We start from the raw sequence: 24,725 nt of genomic DNA, 5'->3' as shown, positions 1-24,725 counted from the left end.
GAGGAGGTAATAATACTTTCTCATTCCTCTCTTGTTTAATCTTGACAAACTAGCTGTAACTCGCTGTGGATTAGCAATGTACAATCTGGTAGAACAAGCCGGGTTTAAAGTATGTCTTTAAACTTCATTAAGGGTTTTTCATTCCTACATGATTAGAAAGTTTTTTTTTTCTTTGTTTTTTTTTTTTTTTTTTTTTTTTTTAAATCTGAGCTGCAGTAAAAGCTGGGTCACTGGGTTAATGGACAATAAGAAACAATTAATCTATAAATCCACTGAGTTAATGTAATGATGTAGAACAGATTTTTAAATCTTAAAGGATTTGGAGGACTCTGTTTTCCCTTTCTGTTGCTTGTTAAGTAGTAGAATATACTTTACGTGTTCCATTTTAGCAGACATTTTGACTTCCAAAGCAACCAGTAGTGCTTTCACTTGCCTGTGGTACTTATTTCCGTCTTAGCTGATTGTGTAAATCCTTTGACTGTGTGGTGTGTATTTGTCAGCATACACAGCAAACCTCCCTCTGAAAGCTAGTGAGAGATTTTATGAATGTTGAATGGGTAACCAAAACAGTAGTGTTTTTGTTTCACTCCACTTGAGGCAATAGATATTTTGCACGTAAGAAATTTTAATCATATCACTGTCATACTCTGCCCTGTGTCTAGAACTAAGTATCAGTGCTGGAACAATCCTTGAAGCCAGGTGAGTTTTACTGTAAATATTTTCAGCATGGTTCCTGTTTAACTAGTTTAACTAAATGCTTGTATAGCATCAAAACGTGGATATCAGAATTTTTATTTATATATATATAATATTTGTAATAAATCCATTATAGTATTAATGCTACTGTTGAAACTGTGCTAAACTTCCAAATATGCAGACTGAGATATTGTTATACATAAATATTCCATGCTTGTGTACATATTTATATCTTTATCAATAGCAAGCAAGGGTGTATTATACTAACAAAAGTACTGAACACATTTTCTGTATGTATGCAGGCTTGAAAGATCTAAGACATAATTAAAACTGTTAGTTACATCATTTCAGTCAAGTGTTTAAAACCTTGGTGACTATAAACCCCTTTTGTAAGGACTTGGTCATTAAAATGGCTCCTTACAAATAAGAGGAGAATTCCTTACAATCCTTACAAATAAGAGGAAGGTGCATTCAGGGAGGGAACTGGAGGTTCAGCAGACTAATTGCATATCACAACGGATAGCAAATTGTATGTGTTTGATAAATAGAGAAGAGCATAGAAATCTGTGTCCATCCATAAAACCCCCTTTGCCTCTTCTCCCCCAACCCAGACTAAAACATTACTTAGTCTTAGAAGCAAATAGAGCTGGCGTACAGATGCATTTATAGAGAGAAGCAATTGCTTCAAGATGGACCATGGTGGTTGATAAAAATAAATAATGAATAAATAATAGTATGTGCTGTGTTCTCGACTGGCCTAAGACACAAGGATTTATGTAGAGATCACTCACCATTTTTCTGAAAAGTGTTTGAAATCTGTTCCAGATAGACAACACATAGTAAATGCACAGAACCAATTCTCTCATTTAGGGTCTGTGATTATGAAGCAGAAGACCTGATCAGTATATTTGCTCTGAGTGAACCTAATTAGTTCATTTATCTCACACTGAGGAAAAGCTGGATTGATTAGATGGATGGGGAGCAGGTTAGGTCAAACATCTACCTGGAGTTTTCATCAAGTGGTGGCATTGTAGTATTTGAAGGGTTAATGGTTTTTAAGCTTCTTTTAATTGGAAGTAAAGATTGTGTAAAAGTTTTCTTTTTATAGCATTAATCTATAGATTAATGTTTCCTGTATTTTAATGACATATTCCCCAGCACCAGATGAGTGGTATACTAACATATAATCAAAGTCAGTCATAGCCTGCTGGCAAGCAATGACCTTACCTTCAACTCATCATGATGGATAAAGAGGGTTCAGCCTTTTTTATTCTTTAACATTAGTTTGCAATACAAATGCATAAAAGGCACAACTTGTATTTTTTTTGCATGCTCTTCAGAATGTTGGCCAGAATAACAATGCAGTAATATCTGCTTTCTTAAAGCACTTTTCTTTATTTCCTGGTTGAAGTTTGCCAAGGGGTGTGTGTTTGTGCGTGTATGTGAAAAGAAGAGACAGAGACACAAAAAGGGCTGAAAGTTCAGCAGATTTTCTGAGATTTCAAATGCAGTTTCTGTGTTGCATGTACCTAAAAAAAAAAAAAAAAAAAAAAAAGAGCATTAGCTAGTTTGGGCAGATTTTAATGTAACCATTGTACTTAAATAAGGCTTCCACTCACAACTGTTTCCTGAGGCATTTATTAGTTCAGGCATGTATTCTATGGATTATAAAAAGAGCATAATACTATATTTGAGTATATCATCTAGATTGTATGTATTTTAGTCTATTTTTGTTGCACAAGGGAAGCTAAGTTTTTTTTTTGCTCTGTTTCCTTTGAAGCCTTCCTCTCATACTGCAGTATTAGGGGAGGAAAAATCTGTCTAACATTATATGCTGATACAATTAAATGCAGAAGCTGGCTAGCATTTCCATGTATTGGCTGCAAGTCAAGGTACCCATAAAAGTAAAAAAAAAATATATATATATATATATAAATCTATGTGTATGCATTCATGTATGCATATATATATGTGTACATAAATAATAAAATATAACTGAAATACGGTAATTATTTTTCTCCTGATTTCAAGTTGGATTCCACTCCTTTGTTTTTGCCAAAGTAAGATAAATCTAGTATTTCTTTCAATCTATCCTGCAGTATTTATCAGCTCAATAAACATACTCTGGAAAACCAAAGAGAAACTATTGGTGTTCTTTAGCAGAGAGTGAAACAAAGCCAGACATTCTGAGAGTTTATGAGAGCATGTAAAAAGATCATTTCCTGAAAAAGTCCCTAGTTAGAGTGGAAAGATCAAAATGGCCTGATAGGGAGATTGTGTTAGTTACAAAATATGATGCACGTTGCATTTTGGAGCTATCATCTACTTAACACTTACTGTTGCTGGACTGAAGAAAAGCAGCACCTGTTGATGCCTTATTGAATGTGACAACAATAATGAAAAGTGTAGAGGAGGTGTAGTGATGAACAATATAGATGGTAGAAGGAGCCAGCTTTATGCTGTGGTGAGTGAAAATTCCCTTCCATCAACTTGAGGATTGACTTAGCCCCATGACTACAGACTCCTAGCTCACTGACAGAAAAATGAGCTGTACAACCTTCTACTTACATTAAGAACTATACCAGCTCAGCCCATCAGTGCATACTACTTCATACTACTTTTCTGTACTGCCCTAATGTATCAGATGCTTTTTTTTAAAAAACTCCTATGTTATTTGCCAGGCCTATCAGAACTACCTTGCAGATAGTTCTTCAGATAGAACTTGCCCAAGACGCAGTTATGTATATACGTGATTAACCTATGTATAATACCATCTCCTCAGCACACATGGAAATACTGAAAGTATAATAATGAGCAGGACAGGTCAGAAATTTTTCATCAGAGCTCCTTCTATTTATATATTTATTTATTTTATTCAAGACTGTGCATTTCATGTTTTAGTTGGAAATTCAATTATCTGTGAAAAGAAACTGAAAGATATCCCCACAAAACAAACAAACAAACCCAGCAAACCAAAACAAAACAAACAAAAAACCCAATAACCTAAAAATATATTAGGGTGTGGTTATGATGATTAGTGAAACCCGTGTTGGGTGCTCTGTGTTTTCCTCTTGCTCTTCAGGATGGAGCCTAGGTACTCCCATGGAAGCAACCAGGTGAGTCAACGAGAGAATAGATGGTATAGTATGTATGGATACTAAATTAGAAACATTCACTAGGCATGATAGGGTAGATATGGATAAGGCATCATCTATACAAAAACTTTGGTAATGTTTTTTCAATTCAAAAATTTTTATCCATGACTTTCATGTTTTAAGCTTTTAAGGTTCAGGTATATTGTGTAGCCTTTTCAGTTTGTATCTCTGTGATTTCATGTGGCAGTAATGTTGCACATTGATTATTGTTGTTTGTTTTTTTTTTTTAATTTTAGTTTTAGTTTAGTTTTCCCTAACTTCTGGTAGTAGTTACTGTTGAAAATCAAACATACTTGTTGCATTGTGAAATAATCACTGTTTTTGTAGGATAGTTGCTCAGGAACCCTGAAAAACTGGATGCCATTTTCTAAAGCTTTTTCTACATCTGCTTGCAAGCAGAGTGGTAAAATCTTCCCTTCATTATGAAGAAAAGAATGGGGATGGGAGCTGAGAGAGAGGATGAGAAGAAAGTGAAACTCAGCCAAGTGCACTATGTCCCCTTGGGATTTAATGGGCAGCTTATAAGACTTCACGCACTAAAGCATTGATTGGCAAAAGCTGTGGCAGTCTTCCTAAGCTAACCCTGATAAAGACATCCTTATTCTGCCTTTGAGCTAGGTTTGGTTTTCTGTTTTTGAGTGGGAGAACAGAGTGTGTTATATTAAAAGAGCTAAACACTTGAAAATTAAGTTGTGCAAGATGCATGCTGATTTTTCACTTGTGATTTTGAGAGGACAATGGAAGTGCTGGATTTTTCATCTTTCTGTAACCTCAATTTTACATTGAAGGTGAATCTCATCTTCAGGAATAGAGCATAGAAATGAAAGATTGTTCTTCATGTAAAAAACAGCTTGAAAAATTTTCTAGGAGATCCAATACTCGTAGTTACTCAAAATGCATTGCTAAATAACAGGCTGCTTCTCCTTTTCTTTAATTCTGCTCAGTACTGCACATTTTTTTATTTCATTCCTTGTTGCCATGCATTTACCTGGGATGCTCATTAATCTGGTATTCCTATTATCAGCATACTTTGAAAGAGACCAAATTTCAACCAGAAATCTTGACATATATGTAAATCTTCCAGTTAGGAAAAGATAAAACACCACACGTTGGTGTCTATGGGTCAACCACATGCTATATAAAATAAAGTTCTGTGTAGTTGAAATAAATGAAAAAGAAAAATCATTAATCCATTTTAAAAAAGACTGAATTCTTTAATGAACGGTCCTTTCAAATCAGGTAATACTGATTTGATAATACTTTCTCTGACTGTACGTACTAAGTAACATAGTATACCTCTGTGCTGAGGAGTGTCTGCAGACTACTTCAGAAATACTTTCTTTGTTTTCATCACTGAAATGTCCACCTCTGCTTGCTACATAGTTCCCAGTGGTAGGAGGATAGAGAAAAACACTTTGTACTGGATCTACTGCTCTTAGATTACTTTGCAGTTTTCTTCAATGTGTGGGGCACCGGGGAGGTACTGCACATCTTTTGTTTCCTATTTTCCCCCTGGAATCTTTGAGGTCCCTTCCAACCCGAGTCATTCTTGGTTCTATGATAGTGCTCCTTCTTGACTGCACCGCTGAACACCATGTCCATGTGTTTGCTGCTGGGTATGAGGTACTGCCTGAGTTTTCCAAAAATAGTCCCTTATGTGCAGACACTGGAATAGCTCTAGTTAACTACCAGTGGTGGATTCCCCAAAGATAAATTGTAATGGCCATATTTGAGTGAAATTCTATAAGTTCAGTAATGTAATTAGTAAGCAACTACCTGTGTTGAGCCCTCAGATGGTGCCTCGCTCTGGTTTGGTAAAATATTTACATCTCAAACAGAAATTCGGTGAGATTTTGTGTGATTTTCAGCCGTTTTGATAAAGTCAAGAATTTTTGCTCTAAGAAGAGAAAAATATAGTTAGCAACTGTGATGTGGGTAATCACCTTGTTTGTGTAAATTACAGGATCATTTCTGAGCCACTGAAGAGAGACGGCTACGAAACAGTCCAATGCAAACAAGTGTGTATCAGATGAAAAGTTTCCATGAAAGAAATACTAATGCTTATTGAAGAAATAATAGTTGGAACTCATGTAGACACTCCTCTCCACTTGCAGAAAACCACATCAAAATCTGAAGCTATCCAAGAGAAAGTGTTATAGCCCTCAGGAAAAAGGTGAGACAACTTTATAAGTGTCTAGTAGAGCCTTGCCCATTTCTACTGCAGTGATGTTGCAGTGAAACAGTAATGGGAGGAAGTATTGTATTATGTGATAAGGTGGTGGATCCACTCTTGTTGGGAACGGCACTGTGACACCTGCGACCTTCTTCCACTTGCCTTCCCTGGCAGACAGCAACTCTCCTATGCTCTCCTGTCAGCTTACTTTGATTTGTGGAATTAATGTCTTGCAAAATTGTGCCGTTGCCTGTGAAGGCATGGGACTGACTTCAGGGCAGGGTTCTTTGTGTCTGTGTATAGGAGGTTGTTTTCCCTGCTACATTGGGTCTGACCTAAAAACTTTCGGAGTAACTTTCTGAGAGTGTAAGCATGCCCTGGGCTCAGCAGGATGTCGCTGAGATATCATGAAATTGTTGGTGTCCAACCACACGTGTTGTTTGATAAGAGTGTATGTTTACCATCTCAGACTACAGGAGAAATGATTCTACTTACTGTGTATTTGCTAGCCTATGGACAGTGCCTAAATGCTCATGCTTTTTACTCTATTTAAATGATGAAGAAGTAACTGAGAGGAAAGTCATAAGTTCTTCTATGCTCTATCCTTTAATCCTGAGGAGAGTTTACCAGCTTAATTTGTCTGGAGTTGAACATCAAGAGCTTTAAACATGAGTGATAAGGAACTTTTAGAAAAATTGGCATGCTAGAACAGAAAGATTTTGATATTGAGGTACTGTACATTGAATAATGTTATGAGACTTTGAATTTTTTTTTTTTTAATTTTGTTTTCTGCAAATTCTAAATTCATCTTTCTTTTCAGGTGTCAAATATTTTTATAAGGATTTTTCAATAATTATGCATTTCATTACTTTAAAATTGAGGATTTTTTGAGGTTTTTGTTTGGTTGATTTTTAAGCCATAGGTTTACTTAATTTTTTTAGTCTGCTTATTCTCTTTGTTCAGAGCATAGCACATAGAATTAGTATTTGGTGCCTACACAGTGCAAAAGTCTGTGTGATTAAATCTTTCATAAATGTATTATTTAGATAGTTATATGCACACATATACAGTGTTAATATATAAGTTCCTGACTCCCTGCTAAGACTGGGAGTAGGGAACCTCAGCTACAGTGAAATGAGTGTTGAAATTGCAAGTGGTATTTATAGTCAGAACTTCCTTCATTAGAACCTTCCAATCCAAAGAGTCAATCAGTCTGGTTGGCTGACATGCTGAAAGCTGAACATCATCAAAATTATTAAAATTCCTCCTCAGTCAGCCAAGTGGATGTATATTTCCACTTCCTCCACACCCCAATTTTTTCTCTTCTTCTGAGGTGTCAGTAGTCAGTCTGTCAGCAACCCAGTCCAGTCATATCTGCACATGAAAAATATTCAAATTAACAACAAAACACACCTCAGCTGAGGTTTCCTCCCTAGTACAGTACTATTTAGTACAAAGTTTCTTTTTAGCAGCTCATTTGATGCTGAACGCCTGACTTCTGCTGCCATAATAGCTGTTAATGGAAACTTCACCTCCTGCAAAGATAAAGATGGATTTTTGGCATCTGTGAGAGATTATGAAGAGTAAGAACAATATTAGATGGAATCAGAAGAAAAGGAAGCATATGTACCTTGAGAAACACTCAGCTGGTTTTCATTATACACCAAGCCTATATTTATTACAACGACTAGCCAAGAGATAGAAATTGATAGATCTCTGCTCTCTGACCAAGGAGGCTGATGTCGGCTTGATAAATCCTTCCTTTCTTCTAGGTTGTACATGTACAAGTGACTAGAGCTATTCAAAACTACTGGGAGTCTGTCTTGCAAACATCTTTGGAGAGAATTCTTCATCATGTTTTTCTGTCAGTATTGCTCCTTTGTCTTTAGCTCTCCTTTCTAAAGAGGAAAGCAAAAGAAGTGAGGTAAAACAAGAGTTATTTCTTTTTATGAGAGTAAAACGAGTTGTTTTTTATTACAACAATTTTAGTTGACTGGACATCAAATAAATTAATCATTTCTTTAAAAAAAATTTTCATTAGAAACTCTTTCTAAGAATGTGCGAATGCTGAGAAATACCTCAAAGCAAAGAAAAGAGTAATTGAAAATCAGAATTTGAAAACTCAATCATTAGAAGTGAAAAAAAAAAAAACCACGAAACAACAACAATAACAACAACAACAAAAAAATTCTCTTGAAAAGAGGCTGGTTAAAACAAAAGAAAGAAAAAGGGGAAAAATGCTTGTCAGTGAGAATGAGAATTGTTTTGTCTACTGTTCAAGTCCGGAAAACATGAAACCTTGCTGAGCTGTCACTAAAGATAACTAGGCAACATCCACAAACCAGAAAACATTTGAGTATATGACTGAAGGCACTGTGAAGGGAGCCAAACGAATCAAGTAAACATAATGCCATAGCAAAATGTATATATATATCCATTTAGTTACAACTGAGTAAACTTGGAAATATGTTGCTGTAAACAAGTGTGGGGATTGGTTACATGTTCTCCACATCTGAATTGAAAATTGAGTTATACAAATCAGATGGGAAGGCCTTTTGGAATTCTTTCTGAAATTAACTTTTGAATTAAAGGAGTGGGAGACAGGAGTTGTCTTTTTAGCTTATCCAAAAAGGATGGGAGTTGAGAGTATTTCAGAAGTTTCCATTATACTTGTTTGGTCTGTTGCAACTGTTCCTGGAGCACTTTTCTCCGTTTAGATCACAGTAGTCCATTCTGCACTCCTCTGGAATAACATGTAAAAAAAATCATGGTGTGCTGTGTAACTGCCACCAGTACAATCCTCTACCTTTTTCACTGACTGCTGAAGTTGTAAATGCGCACTCTATTGTGGTAGAATTTAAATTCTTATCACTGCTGGAGGTGCCAAAATTCAAATCAGAACTTCAGTGGTGGTTTAATACTGGCACGCTCTTCAAGTGCCGAATGATTGAAAGTCGTATACATCCTCATCCACTGGAAACTAAGCAGTATATGTAGGTAGAATATAAGATGGTGTCAGGATGGAGCAGAATTTCCTCTTCTACAACAGCATTTTAGTTTCTTTCTCTTCTTAAGACATATTTAGATATGGGGAGTAATAACTCACAAGCTAAATTACTTCCACCTTTGTTCTACATGTCCAATCCCATGAAGAACTGTCCAAGTTAAGAAGGTTAGCCTTGTTCTCACAGAATTTAAACCTGAAAATTTTAAATAGCGAATAGTTCCATGCTAAAAACACTGCAAATGTCCAAATCTCATTTAATAGATGAATTTAGTCATGCATCACAATAGTTCATGTGTAATATGAGCACTAAGCAGAGTGCAGTAAAAGGTGACTATGAATAGTTCTGAAATCACTGTGATAGTTTTCCTTGACAATTTGTTTAATGTTTTCACAACAAGTAGTTAAATTATGAACTACTTGGACATAGGTCTGCAAGAGTAACCAATTTCCAATGCAAAAACAGTGTACTACTCACTCAGATCCATTTTTGAGGACCTGGACTATCAGTTCCTGAAGTTTTCTGGTGACAGCCTCATCAGACTTTTCAGGCAGAGATATGTGGAGGAAATGACATCTACTGGAACTGGAGTTACTTCAGAGAAGTAGCTGTACAAGGGATGACTGACGGCACTTCATTTCAAATCACTAAAAAAGAAGGAAATTCTTAACAGACTACAAAGATGTGTGCATTTTAAATTATTTTTAGATGAAACTCCATTTTGCTTTTTTGCACCCTTCTAAGTTGTGTCTGGAATCTGAAGGAAGTAATTTTGTTTTCCGTTCTATGAAAGCAGCCAGTATATTTTTAGAATACAAGATAAAAAGCTTCACTATGTTTTTTTAAGAAGTATGTCTTGTTGGATCAGCTGTGGAGTAAACTGTTGCTCTACAATTGAACTGAAATCATTTATAGGATAGTCATTATTCTGTTGCTAAAAAGAACTTTCATTTTAAGTCAAAGTATCTCTTCATTTACTTGTACAGTTTCTACTGGAAAACTTTGCTTAGCAGTTATTTTTAAGCCACTGTTATCTCAGTATAAGAAACAGAGTTTTAGCATAAGAGAAAATTAGCCCACAGAAAATGCAACCCTTAATAAATTTTTAAACATTGAGTTGTAAATGATGTTTAACAGCTATATTTGCTTCATAAGTATGACTCTTACCCTAGAAGTAGTGACCCATAGTATTGTACTGCTTTATATTTCACTTCACATATTTTTTAACCACCTAAACTGGAATATTTTGTTTAAGCTTACTCTTTGCTTGACTAAGAGAGACAGGCATCTCTTGGAAGCTGCATGGTCTTAGCTCAGAAAACATTTTAAAATGGGATGAACTGCCCCTAGACATTCTTCTTCCCATCCTGTCTTCCCTGACAAGGTCTGGGTCTGGAAATAGATATGTGCAGCCATCCTTCAATACAGAGGCAATGTGTTTAAAAACTCTAGTAGGGTTTTATTTCTAGAATAAATGGCATACACACACTGACAAAGACATAAAAGATCCACAGATGCTTTAGAAGAAGTGACAGGCATTTGAGAGCTACATGATACTTTCTTCAAATATTTGCAAAACCAGAATAGTCACAGAAAAAGATGCTCTTGGTTCTGCAAACCAAAACAAAGATATGACAGAAGCAGACTCCTGTAAGTACATTCAGCAGCCCAGGGGAAAACTATGAAGTTATGAATCTTATTTGGCTATTATGTACTTGCTTTTTCTACATAAGAGTGGGCAAAGAAGTTTATGTATCAGGTAGTTGATATCAAGCTTTTTTTTTATTTTTAAATTTACAAATAGTTTTTCTGTTAATACATCAAATATTTTTTACCTCAATTAGGGAGGTTCCTGACTGTACTTTTGTTGGCATATGAAGTAGATAGCACTGTCAAGCAATTGGAATACCAGTGGTGTAAATGTGCCCTAGAATCAGCTCTATTAGAGTTGACTATTAGCTTGCCAAAGCTCAGAAAGTTTTTATGAGATGCAGAATCCTTAAGGCTTCTATATCAGCTCTTGCATGTGGCTAGAAATTTAGAGGCACAGATGATGAAACAGAGAGATGTCTAGGGCTTCTGTGTGCCCAACATTTTGAGCTGCTCTTCTTTATTTTGTCTCCCTGAATTTAGCAGAAATCTACTCGTGTGGCTCACAGTCTGTTTTAGTATCTCTAAATGAGTCATTGGTTTGAACAACATGTTTATCACATGCTAAGTAAAAAGGATCCTTTAAACTTCATATCACACTTTAATTTATTTGTGACTATATCTCAAAAATTTTGCTACCAAAATCAGTGTTGTAAAAGCATATCAGATTTCAGCCTGTGTTCCACTTTTGCAAAGCAGGTACAGGCATAAAGACAAAGATTTAAAGTATGTGTAAGATTGTATTTGCATTTAGCTGCATTTTTTTGCTATGACAACAGTAAAGAAGGAAGGTGGAGTATCTTTTCAACTGCAAGCAAATAAGCATCTCTGTACCCTTTAAGATCAATAGATTTTTCATGAAGGTAACTTTACATCTTTTGTGTGATTAAGGTATTTTTGTAAAAAACAAACAAAAAAACCCAACAACAACAAAACAAACGAAGAAAAGCCACCTGTACTGATGTGCGGCAGGTGAATAAATTACATTAGTATCATCTAATTTTCTTTGCCTATGTACATTGAATTTGCTCAGCGTTGTTGTACAGGTTAGGATTCATGGTTCTCATATATATTGGGTCTAAATATTGCAACACAGATTCTAACCACATGCCTTCCTTGAGTATGACCCCAGGATATCTTCTACATGGACATTTAAGAGATCCATTGGCGTGGTTGTTTTTTTTTTTTTTTTTTTTTTTTTTTCTCCCCTGAGTAAGTCTTTAAATGCCTTGTATATATGGCTCAGCATCTCTGATTGCCTAGGGGGATTATTTATGGTCCGATTTGAGTTTTCAGACATAGTGAAAGCTACAGACTGGTCAATTACTTGTTATTTTTGTCTGTTAGTCATGAAAATTTCTCTGAGTAGGCCTGTGTCATGATATGGCAATCCATGTGTCAATACCTTGAATGGAATATAGGAAGACGAACAAGCAACTTCATACTGCAATTATTTCAGCACATTTTTGTTGTATTATTTTTTATTTTTTTAATTTTAAGTGCATCTGCAAGTTTTTGTCTCAGCTAATGTCTGGTAAAAAAAACTAGAAACGTTAAAAAAAAAAAAAGGCACAACAGGCTACGTTCCAAGAAACAGAAGCAGTTGGAGTATACAAATGAGACATTTTTCTAAATGAAAGCAGGAGATGTTTAAAATCAGACTTTCCATTTAGCAAGAGTAGTGTAATTGTAGACATGATAAAAAAAAAAATCCATTAAGTAGCTTTTGAAAAGTCTGTAAACAGCTTTTGAAAAGGGGGATGTCCATTTGGCAGGAATAATCCTATTAATAGAAGATTTCTACAATACTGTATAAATTCTTCTGCTCCTGTCTTTCCCTTTCCCATTTTATTACTATTCATATTTGGGCTGTAGAATTTGGAAGAAGAGCATCATTTTTCTTCAACTTGACACTTTTATTTCTTTACAAGCTGAAGTTTATCAGTGAAGACAAAGTAGACCAGGAAAGATGGGAAGTCATGAAAGCCAGGCTGAATGAACTTTCCCAATGAGTGTAAGGATATTTGGGAATGTCAACAGTAGGACTTCCTGTTGAAGCCTTGGGCAACGTTACAAGAAAACTGTCTGATTGCATACCATCATCCTGCTCTGCACTTAGTTATCCGCAATTTCAGTAATCATTTGTATTTCTGCTTTGTAGACACAGTTCTTTCACAGCTAGGAGTGTTCTACTTCACTGCTTTGCCTAGCCACCTGATTTCTGAAGTACTGATACTGAGAATCACTCTTCTAACAAAACAGTGCAACTGAGATGAGAATGACACCATGTATATTTTCTGATGTGTACATTACCATGCATTTATGGTCAAGAAAAAACAGAAATCTCACTTACTAGACAGTGAATGTGTGGTATCAGTAAGGAACTAAAATGTCAGGGCAGTAAAGATACCGTGAGAGCAACTGTGAGACGACTTGTAGAGATATCCCAGTGCCCTATGTTATTACCAACTATGTGAACTGAGGAACTTGTAAAAAATGACTAGGTTGTTAATCTTATCTATCTAATCTATAGTAAATATTTGCAGCTGGAGTTTAAAGTTAACATTCTTTGAATGTACAGCCTGGTGCTTATTACAAATTTTAGACACTAAGGGAAGTGCTGTGCAGAGTTAGAATTCTATTGTTTTGTATCTGAAGCCTTCTAAAGTGGAAACAAGCAAAGGTATGATTCTTGAGATTTCTTGTATGTCAAAGGAGTTCTTTGCACTGAGGTTTTCAGTCCATTAATTTGATGTAATGTAAGCCCATTATTTAATGCTAAATAACATAAATTACCATTCACTTTGGAAAGAAGTTACATTTTAAATTGGCTACTCAGCAGAAAAATGAGCTTCAGTTGAATTTATGAAGTAGTAAGCTTTTTTCTAACAATTTTGGTGGGGCAAAGGAGGAGCAATTGTTTGAAGCACTGACCCTGATAAGTTTGGAATTGTAAGGATAATGCCCCTACAACTTCAGTCCTAGGAATGCCTCTGCATTTAAACAGCAGAAGAAAGTATATATAGAATGGAAATAAAACAAACCTAGATTAGATTACATGTCCAGTGGTCTTCCCAAATGAAAATAAAGACTTGGAAGGATAGTTAAGAAATATCCTGGTACCGCTTTTTTTTTTTTTTTTTTTTTTTAAATATCTAAAAAAATGTCTATCTGGTAAAATTTTCTCAAGGGAAAGTGATAACTGAGGTAGATCTTGAGAACAATTTGAATGTGATAAGTATAATGTAATATCTTCCTATGAGCCTTGAGATGCTTTCACAGTTCAAGAGACAGAGTTTGTTGGGAAAATGAGCGGTGCCATGAGGAAGGCGCATCTTCAGATGTGTCTCCCCCGTGCTTCACCAAATCTACATTAATTCGCTCTAGCTGAAAATCTGCTTACTGGTGTTTTCAAGCTTGCATGGAGTGTAGAAAACAGAGTTAACATTTGCAAAGTGCTTTAAGAGTCTGAGAACATAGTATTGCTAATAAATCGCAAAAAATATAGGGTTAGATAAGCATTTTCATGACAGTGCTGTATGTGAAGAATGATTCCCTCAGCTTCTGTGAGATGGAGCTACCTCAGGATAAAAGAAAACTGAAATATTATTACATTACAGATTTGAATTTTATTGAGGTCTGTAAATAATCCACTGGGCCACAGTATGTTGATTGCCTTTGCTTTCTATTTTCCTTCTTTGTATAAGAATATAAATACAAGTTAGAAGATCTTCACTGAGTTAACTAATACTTCTGTGAATGACATTGATCTTTATGGTTCCTTCCATCGCAAGTTGCAACCCATAGAGTTTTTGTGAATCTAAGTCTTGTAAACATCTTTCAAAAACAAATACAAATAGTAAATAAAATCACTAGTGATTAAAAAATTAGAAGTAATATAATTGAAAATAAAGTAATTATTAGAATATATGCAAGGTGAAGAAAATGAACAAGCATTTCTGTTTAAAAGAGGAAAAAAAAAAAAAAACCAACACAAATGCGCTAAGTTTTCTATCTCCAAATCTGTAGTATTTGCCTTTTATGTTATAATGATGGTAAAGTTGAAAATACTTTATCATAAAATTGGCACTAGGTAGTGGGAACAGTAATCTATATTTTTATATATACACTTTCAGGAAAAAAAGGAAAAAAAACTTGTCCAGTATTATTTCTAGTAAAAAATCTCTACCCTTTCAATTTGAGCACTTCAATGAATTACTGAAGAGGGCACTACAAAGTGCTGCGTGCATGTGACCTTTTTTTATTTTTATTTTTTAAAGGGTAGCATGGATTTAGCTGAAAAATAAAACTGAATCTCATCTACTTTTGAGAGATAATGGTGCAATTACCTGAGTCTTGCAGCTGGCTGATGTTCTCCATGCAAATGTGAAGTGCTTTCATGAAGACTCTATGCTGTGGCCAATTATCTTCAGGAAATAACCTTGCTGTAATCGGCAGCCTAAAATGGAGTTAAGAAGGTCTTTGTGTGACAGCAAGCTTCCCTAGTGGGCAAATTTAAGGTGATGGCGTATTTACTTTGAAGAACACCATTACAAATTTGATCTCCCCTTATACTGTGCTTAATATTAGGGAAAAAAAAAATAAAGAAATAAACTACACTTTTAATGAAAGAATAAATAGCCACATATCTATCTTATAAAATGTCTAATGATTCCATTATGAAAGAAACAGACTGAGTCCTATCTAACTTATGGTAGTGTAGACATAGTGCTAAATGCAGTTATTAAATAAAGCTTAAAAAAAAATAATCAGTAACGGAGCAGTGCATGTTTAGCAGATTTTAAGTTAATATCTGTTTATTAACTATTGGAGTTTCCTCCATATAATTCTTCATTAAATGTAATGTTTAATTAAGGTATGTTTAATCAAGGAAGTTTGTTTTATCTTAATGTGAAGAACCACATTTTTAAATCTTCAGTAATATTTCTTTGACCATGTCACAGATTTGGATGATTGTATGTGATGCAATGAGATAAAAGAGAATAACAATGCCAGAAGAAGACTTGTGTTCAGCTTAAAATAGCTACACTGAAAAATAAATAAAATTAAGTGTTAAAAAACTGATGTGAGTTTAATTTGTAGATTTCATGAGGAATAAGTATTTGTACAAATATTTTTGCTTTTATTATGAAGTTTCAAATTGGAAGTATTCCAAGTCAATTAAACATTAAGTTGATTGTGTTTCTAAAGCACTTAGCTATTATTTGTAGAAAAGAGGAGAAATAAAAATTCCACCTAAAAATCAGAATTGTAGGTTGCAGAGGGAGTGGCACACAAAATGTAAATAAAATATAACAAAAATAAGAAGACTTTTTTTTTTTTTTTTTTTTTTTTTTTTTTTTTTTTTAATTTAGGTTGTTGAAAAGATGACCATCTTCTGAAAGGCCACCAGAAAAGGTTGAGTTACTTTCTTTTAATTTACCCTCAAGATGTTAATAAAATTATGGGATGAGAAGGTGGGAGATGTGGATAGAGTTGGATTACTGGTTCACAGTGAAACAAAATGATCCGGGGAATGGAAAACCTCCCCTATGAAGACAGGCTGAGAGCTGAGAGAAGGTGCCAGGAAGACCTTAGAGTGGTCTTTCAGTGTCTAAAGTGAGGCTATATGAAAGAAGGGGACATAATCTTTAGCAGGGTCTGCTGTGATAAGACAAAGGGAAATAGTTTCAAACTAAAAGAGGGTAAATTTACATTAGGATATAAGTAAGAAGTTTTTTACAATAAGAGTGGTGAGGCACTGGCAGAGGTTGCCCAGAGAAGTGGTGGAAGCCCAATCCCTGGAGACATTCAAGGTCAGGCTGGACAGGGCTCTGAGCACCTTGATGTAGCTGTAAGTGTTCCTGTTCCTTACAGGGGAGATGGAGTAGATGATCTTTAAGGATCCTTTCCAACTCAAACAATTATGTAATTTTATGAAATATAACACTGATTTTTAGAAATAGATTAAAAAATCAAGAGTCTAGATAATTGCTGCTTATGTTAAATCTCTACCTTGGTTAAATTCATGCAAAAACATTGAGGAGAAAAAATATTAATCTCAAGGCTATAATCTTGCTAAAGCATATGCCTCACTGATATTATCATAAAGCCACATGTATAACATTATCTCAGTGCATATATATGAGAGATGCATATGAATTCTCATGGTCAGCTAGGGGAATGCAGTTAGTAAAAAAGCGAAAAATAAGAAATGACCATTTAATTTTTAAATCTGATAATAAACTCTCATTATTTATTATTTATTATTCACTTATACAGTGAACAAAACAGATAATTGTAAGGGACGGACCTATCCACGTAACACTGAAACTAGTTTGTTAAGAAAAGCTTTATTGTGAAAAGAGAAAAGTATTTGTATCCTAAGGAAGACTAGGTATTGTAAAGATTTCAAATGGGTATGTACTTCTCAAAACAGCATAGAAACCTCTTACACATTGCTCCATTGAACAATACTTTGTTTGTAACTGCTAAAGGCTAGAAGAGAAAAATCTTATTTTGTTAGTAATCATTGCCACCTAAAAGAAATCCACTGGTTTATGGTGTTAAAATCAATTGTAAAAAAAGAGATTTGAATACTTACGTCTTGTTATGTCAGCCCAAGTTCAAGCCTGTAGTAATCTAAAAATAAGCTTGTTTTTTGGGCATGCTGCATAATGTTACTGGCAGTAAACTAAGGAGCCAAAACCAACATGGTGAATTAATTCATGTCAAGGGCCGAAAAGATTTATTTTCTTATGTGCTGTTAAGTTAATCTTCTGCTATCATGCTTAGATATCTGTTCCTAACCTGTAACTTACTGAGTCACTTGCGAAAACTTAGACTAAAATTTTTGTATTTACGCCTACCTTATGCTTTTATAAAACATAATATATAGCCTGCAGAAAAATGTTTTGTGGTGTACATGCATATGCCTTTCTAGTGCAATTGCATTGCACATAAATACATACTCTATAGACAAATTTAATACACCGTGATATTCAAGACACAATGTGTTCTGTGAGTCCCATTTTATAAGATCTGAACTTCAGTAATACAAGGCCTTCTTATCCTACAGCTATAATGGAAGTTCAGAGACAAACCTGGGTGCTACATCAAACAAAGATTAGCTAAAGTACAGAAGAAAAGCACATGCCAGAAGAGTTTTTTTTTCCTGTCTGGAAAATGGTCACAAAGATTAGAAACACTGAAAGAAAAAAGAAGAAAGAAATTTAAAAAGGCTGCACCACTTTAGCATTGGGCAAAAACTGAGAGCTGAGTAAAGCATTTATTTTACAGTGCTCTCATCTCTCTATGACCTGTTTGGCAGTTCCAAGAATATTTTTAATAGGTAGATAGATCTCAGCAAAGAAAATTGCTTTTATAAGTAGGTTAAAATGAAGGAGAGAACTTGAAGTTAATACCCCCTTCCTTTTCTTCTCCTTCCTCCTTCATAGAGTCTGAGCTCGGTAGATGTCATGCCTGACTGGCTCATGAGCTGATTGATCTAAATGCTGTATTAACCAACCAACTGAGTATATGTTAACCCTGGTCTAGCTTTTAATTAGTTAAAGAGAAGAATTTGTGAATATGGAAAGTATTAAATTAGAAAACATGGGAAAAACTGGAAGTATTGAGAAAAAGTGTGCTGAGAGAACATAAGGTCAGGCACTGAGAACTATTACACACAAAAGCATAGTAAATTGGGGCTCATTGTGGAATTACTTTCTTTATTATGGAAATGTGAACTTTTGACATTTTACATGAAATTCCAGTATTTATAGACATTTGCTTTCATAAATAAACTTGCTCACACATGCCTGTGTATTTAAAATAGCTAGAAATTATTCTGCAGCATAGGTTATTATGTACATGATAACAAGGTGATTATCAATGTCTAAGTTTCCTTTCATGCACCGACCGTCTCCAGCAAGGAGAGTGACTTGTCAAAACATAGGAAAATAAAGGTTAGTGTGGTTTAACTCCCATCTCCCCTTGCCCTCTGAAAGCAACCCTTTTCGTTGCCTTGTTGTTAGGCTGTCTGGTGCTGCCTTCCCCCTTCTCTCCTCCTTCTGTGCACTCAACCTTCTTCTGTCTTCAGTGGCCATCACAGCTCTCAACATTGAACTGATTTGTTTGCCCATAAGTGGAAGGAGGGGAAGGGAAGAGCATGTAGGAGATGGGGTAGTGGGAAGAAAAGTGTCCTATGGAGAGAATTCCAAAGCTGCAAGGGAGGGGATCTGCTGCAGCCCTTTACTCTCACCAGCTCTTGCATATTGTCTGGAGCCAGATGTTTTATACATAAACTTATACATTATCTGAGATTTATCTACACAGTATTTTTTTTTTCGAGGGATACTGGTTTATCAGAGGGTGGGTGATTTACAGAAAACAGGGTGATTCATCTTTTATCAGTTACAACCCGTCCAAAAAACTTGCTGCATAAAATCAGACTAGAAGATAATAATGGTTTAGATCCTTCTAGTGTAAAAATCTATTATGTGCTGGATTCAGTACCTTTTAAGCTAGATGATCATTTATAACTTTCAGAAACTCTCTTATGTTTTGCCATTGGCTGCTTGTGACCTTTAGCATATGTCAAACATATGGTGAATTTCTGAATTAATAAGTTGGAGAATCAAGGCATTGTATTCCTATTATCTAGTTTGTTTTAACTCCCAGTTTTACCATGAGACCACTGCATATGTATCATTCTCTTTCCATCTAACTTATTAAGAATATTAAATCTTTCCTTGTTGATTTGTTGATACATTCTCTTTGTTTCTGCAACAGCACCTGATCTGGTAACAATAAGAAAGCTGAAAGCAGGAAACATTACTTTATATTCAGGAAAAGGAGAAATCCCTTGTACTTCTTAGCAATTTTATATGACAAGGCTTGTAGGATACTTGCTTTACACATGTAGTCATTGGGAGGTAAAAATTTTGTTTGATCTCAAGGATCAAGGTTCTACAGCAAAGGATTTCTTAACCCTTGCCCAGGACTTGCTTGGACTTGTTCATCTGTGTCCCCAGCAAGCTTTGAGACAACGAGGTAAAAGAATAATCTCTTACACCCTCTTTTCTCTTCTTTTATGTATAATAGGTATCTACTAATTCACCTGCTCTGTTCCTCAGTGTTCTTTTTTCTTATTCTCTGCCTGCAAAGACGTTGATGATCTGCTAATTTATTCATTGATTTCCTTATGAATTTAGTCTTTTGACAAAACCACTCACAAATGAGGGTAGTCAAATAGGAGTATTTTCACATCTCTCTTAAGCACTCTGCAGGTTCTACTTTAAAAAAAAAAAAAAAAAAAAAAGAAAGAAAAAAAAAACCAAAAAAACGGCCTTTCTTTTATGAGGATTTTTAAGAAAACCCACAGATCTGTGAAGTTTACCAGAATTTACAGGAAACTTTACGACAGTGAGTGAGTAAAAGGAGAAAGAAGGAAAAATAATAAGGGAAGGCAAGGAAGTCTGAATAAAATAGATAAAATGAAACTGTCAACTCTTTTCTAATAATGCTAGGAGAGAGAGACAGAGATGTGCTAATGAAATATTTCCCAGGTTTCATCAAAGTAAAATTACATAAAAATATTCTTGTCAATGTACAGTCGGAGAAATTGCTGTGTGGGTTCCCTTCAGTTTTCCCCAAGTTGAACGAATACCTTTAATTTCACTGAAGCATTGAAGTCAAGAAAAAAATTTCATCACATATTTTCTGATAAATAACGGATAGAAATGATTCCCGGATATTAATAAGACCAACAAGTGTGTCCTGTGCAGAGAAATACGTGAAGCTCCTTTAGAAACACTCATAAATAAATAAATTTGAATAAAGGGTTAGTCTTTGTTTTGAGATGTACGTACAACCTGGATATGTTTGATTTGTGCCATTAGGACACCAGACTGGAATGCCATTTTAACTTTGAATACTCATTTTATTGTGAGAGAGGGTATCCAATATTTTATCCTCCCTCATGAGAGCGCATACTGCTTTTGAAAGAAAGTGCAGAAAAAAATGTATTTCTTCTAAGGAAAATTCTAGGAACTTCTGTAGAAATGTACTTTGCTGTAATTTTTCTCACAACGCACTCATGTTCAAGTTAACAACACTGCTGTGGCACTCAAATTTATTGTCTGACGGGGAAGAAAATATTTTAAAGTTACTTCAGTAGCTTTTCTTGTACAACAAATCTTCACGTCAGTACTGAGTACCTTGTGACTAGAAGCAGGAGCTAAAAACTTTGGTGACTGCATGTCTTGCAGTTTGCAATCGGCTCATGAGGCACCTAAAAATGGACTTCAGTGGTGTGAAATATGGATCTATAGAAACTCCAAAAGCTAGTTCCCAGAGCAATTAGGTACAAGTGTGGAACAGGGGTTTGCATATTTTAGCCAAATATACTCCAGAAATGGAGAATTTCTGTCATCCTTTCTGGTGACTAACAGTTTTTGAAGTAATTGCAGTCTGCTCATCTAGAGACAGAATGAGAAGGATTTTAGTGACTCCAGTGGAATCATTCCACATGTGGTGGAAATGAGATCATGTTCTGGGCCTCCTTTTATAGCTCTGGTGAGATACAGGGTTGCAAAACTTACACAAGAGACTGTGCCAGCTCAAGAAAGTTGCTGCTTTTATTTTCTTTTTTAAAAAGTATGCTTTGAATTTGTTAATGCCAGGCCATGGACCTTCATAATCTGCAGGCAAACCTGTCTTTTGCTAGTAAGTGCTATGCCAGTGACATCCTCACATCCTGCAGTTATCTCCAGGAGGTGCCTTCGCAGGTAGTGAACCAGCATGCTTGGATGTTGGGAGTGATCATTTTGGCTACATATGACAATGTGAACACCACATAGTAGAGACAGAAAGACAGGTTGGAAGAGAAGTATTACTTCTCTTAGGAAGAACTGAGAATATCTTGATCTTTGTTCTCCAACAATCTATGAACAGCTATAGAGCTATAGCAGTGCTATTTCCTTTACCATTTCTATACCAATTTCTATACATTATCTATGAAAGTCTATGTGTAGCTTTCTTTATACAATTGGTATAATATACTTAAAGCTCATTTGGCACATTTTTAGCCTAAAATGACATTTCTAAGGTTTGTAATAAAGCAGATGTGGGCTGGAGCCTTAGTTTATGGGGAAATAAATTGCTCTTTGGAATTTAAAAAGGTGAAAACCGATGGGGTGTCAGATCTGAAAGCAAGGACATTATTATTCATTGGAGGTCATTTTTTTCAATCCAGAATTCACTAGTTTTCATTATGAACTGAAAACTACACTCCATGTATATTTTATTATAGCCTAAAAAATTTATTCTAAGAACTGTGCGAGACCTCTACTTATCTTTTTTGTTAGATCATAAAGGCCTGATTCTGTCCCATAACCACTTTGGAAGGGACGGAATTAAATTGGTAGGACTGCTCATGGGAAAAGTTACACGTAACATAAAGACAGACCTGGTCTCCCAAGTATGTAACCACCGATGGCAGCAGTCATGGGACAGTTCCAGAAATAATAGTGGCAGCCATTTACAGAAATATAAGTGGAAAATTGTCCTTCATTTTTACAATTTCTGTCCCTCAGATATCTGCATTTAATAATCACTTTCTAGCAGTCTCATAATTGCTTGTGAAAATAGTACAACTTTCTGGTCTGCTGAGAATGCAAGTAGGGTAATTTCTTAGATAAAGAAATCTTGACATTTTGCTGGGACAAACTTTGTCTTTCGACAGAAACACAAAATGCAGGAAATCCTCACTTCTGACAAACACTTGAAATACGTGAGATTTCACCAATTTCTCTAAAAGTTATATATATATATGTGTGTGTGTGTGTGTATGTATATGTATTTCTTCAGCCTTGCTGTAATTGACACCAAATGTTCTTGGCAGCAAATGCCTTCCAGTTGGTTACTGCATCTCTACCATACAAATTTGAAACTGCACATCTCTCAAACTGTGCTTTAGTATGAGGAAAGCAATTTGGAAAACAGCTTTACTTTTATTCTTAAAAGTGTCTGATGCATGTCATTTTTGTCTTGTAATTATTTTATTAAGAGAAGATAAGGTTGCAAAATAGAATACGTTTCCAAGGAAGATTGAAGAAAAAGACTATTTTTGAAAAATGGTACATTACTGGAGCTCTTAACATTCATTACATTAAAGAGTAAACTGCAGTGAAAAACCTTATAATAATTCCATTAAATATGAACTTTTATCTTGTAATTAAAATCTTGACTTCTGAAATGAAACTTCAGAGAAAATGTAAGGACCTTGACATTTGTCTATTGAATTAGTACATAATCTCCTTTATGTACTGAACAGGCGTGCCTTTGTTTTATGACATATATTAAAGTAAGTCACATCATCACAGCTAGCATAGGTCTTGAAAAGAAGTAAATGAGTTTAAAGATGATCAATTTCTCTGTTTTGTTTGTTTTGTTCATTACAATTATTTATAAGGTTTAAAGTGTCATATGTGTGTATACATATAAATATATATGTATATGAATGCAAAGTGTTTTTGAAGTCTGAATAACATCTTAGTTTATGGTAAAGGGCAAGCAGTTGTCTCCCACTGAGGGAGAAGTTGTCTGTCCTGTCCACTGCGTAAATTAAGCTAGGTATACTATTAAGTGTACTATCATGTCTACAACTGCTAACGGCTGCCTTTGGGCATTTCTGTGGTTTTGTTTCTTTTCACATGAGAAATATTTGACACAATACTACTACGCTGATAAAAATCTTTAAATCTCTTGTACTGCTTATTAACTTATGCATAGCTGGTTATAGAGGAGATGATTCTTATCTTGCTCATGAGATTCCTACATCTGCTTCTTGGTTAACCCTAGATTTGAATGTCTATACCTTAATTTCATGTAAGTGTTCTTTAGCTATATCTGAACTCTGGAACTTTGGATACTTGTGATTCCATGTGATGAGCAAACCAATATTAACTTTGATCCCTCTAACTTACTGTTTTCAGGCAAAGCAGAACAATCCTGAAAACTGTATTGTAGTCTTGAAGTGTGTTTGAAGTTGTGAGACTGGGATTTTAACACCCATTATGTTCATATTTGATAGATTAAGCATAGTCTTTGCTTCAAGCGTTTTCCTGTAGGGAATATGATTCACTCTTTTCTGACTGATTTTTGCTTTTCGTCACGTGAAAATATTTTGTAGTATCGGAGTTTCTCAGTAATATACTATTTTCATGGTGTGCAAAAGTGCTCTAATTGACAGAAAATGGATGGAAAACATTTGAAATAAGAATGACTTCCACAATCTCAATTTTCTTAAATTTCTTTAGACCACATGCAGAAGTCAGTGTCAGAGATGGCTCCTCTGCTAATTGCCAAAATTCCCTGTACCATGCTTAGGAAATATTTTGAAGGAGCAAAAAGTCCTAGGGACATAAAGCACATTCAGTCTTGCCTGAAACATATCCTTGCTACCTACCTTCTACACCTACTGCTTGGTGGATGAAAACATCTAGTTGTCCATTCCTGAGTTAAACTCGCTTTCTCCAAACACTTTGTAAAATAACCTTATGTGTTCCTTCCAACCCTGTCTGTTAGAAACATATATCTGACACGCTGCAAGAGTTTTTGTGTTACTTGATTAGTGGCTACTATGCAGTGTGTGTTGGATAATTTTCTGCTTGACTGAATCCATTACTGCACAAAGCATCTTCCAGATCTTATTCATGTCCTGTGATGATACAGAAATACGTTTTTCATAAGGAACTCTGTAATCTCTAAAGTAATTGGAAATAATGTGACCTAGATATTGAATATTAATATCATTACTGAACTAGGTTGACTTTGGATTTCTAAACTAGTTCCTAATTAAACTAATTAAGAATAGTTTTTCATGTCATTATCCAGGTGGTAATGAGCAAAAATATCTTAAAAAAACTACTAAAAATGGACTTCGCACCATATTCTTTGTCTCCTCTCGGTCTCCTCCCACTAGAAAACATTCAGTTTCTCTGGAACAGAAAGCTTCTGACCATGGGAATCACTGTTTCATTT

The 24,725-nt window shown here is 35.1% G+C and overlaps 1 protein-coding gene and 1 long non-coding RNA gene across 2 annotated transcripts in view; both read right to left on the bottom strand.

Annotated features, from left to right (window-relative positions):
• Positions 1-24,725, bottom strand: part of LOC128080619 (sulfotransferase 1 family member D1-like) — a 948,073-nt gene that overhangs the window by 442,710 nt on the left and 480,638 nt on the right. The gene's annotated exons all lie outside the window — the stretch shown is intronic.
• Positions 1,910-17,361, bottom strand: LOC128080621 (uncharacterized). The gene is made up of 5 exons (XR_008206806.1): positions 17,284-17,361; positions 15,029-15,138; positions 9,507-9,676; positions 7,655-7,922; positions 1,910-2,225 (listed from the first exon to the last, which is right to left on the bottom strand). It is a non-coding gene; the product is annotated as an uncharacterized LOC128080621 (long non-coding RNA).

Source organism: Tympanuchus pallidicinctus, unplaced genomic scaffold (genome assembly GCF_026119805.1).
Source record: "Tympanuchus pallidicinctus isolate F22 unplaced genomic scaffold, pur_lepc_1.0 scaffold2, whole genome shotgun sequence".
NCBI classification, from domain to species: domain Eukaryota; kingdom Metazoa; phylum Chordata; class Aves; order Galliformes; family Phasianidae; genus Tympanuchus; species Tympanuchus pallidicinctus.
Note: the sequence above shows the minus strand (reverse complement) of the source record. Positions and strands in the feature narration are given on the sequence as shown.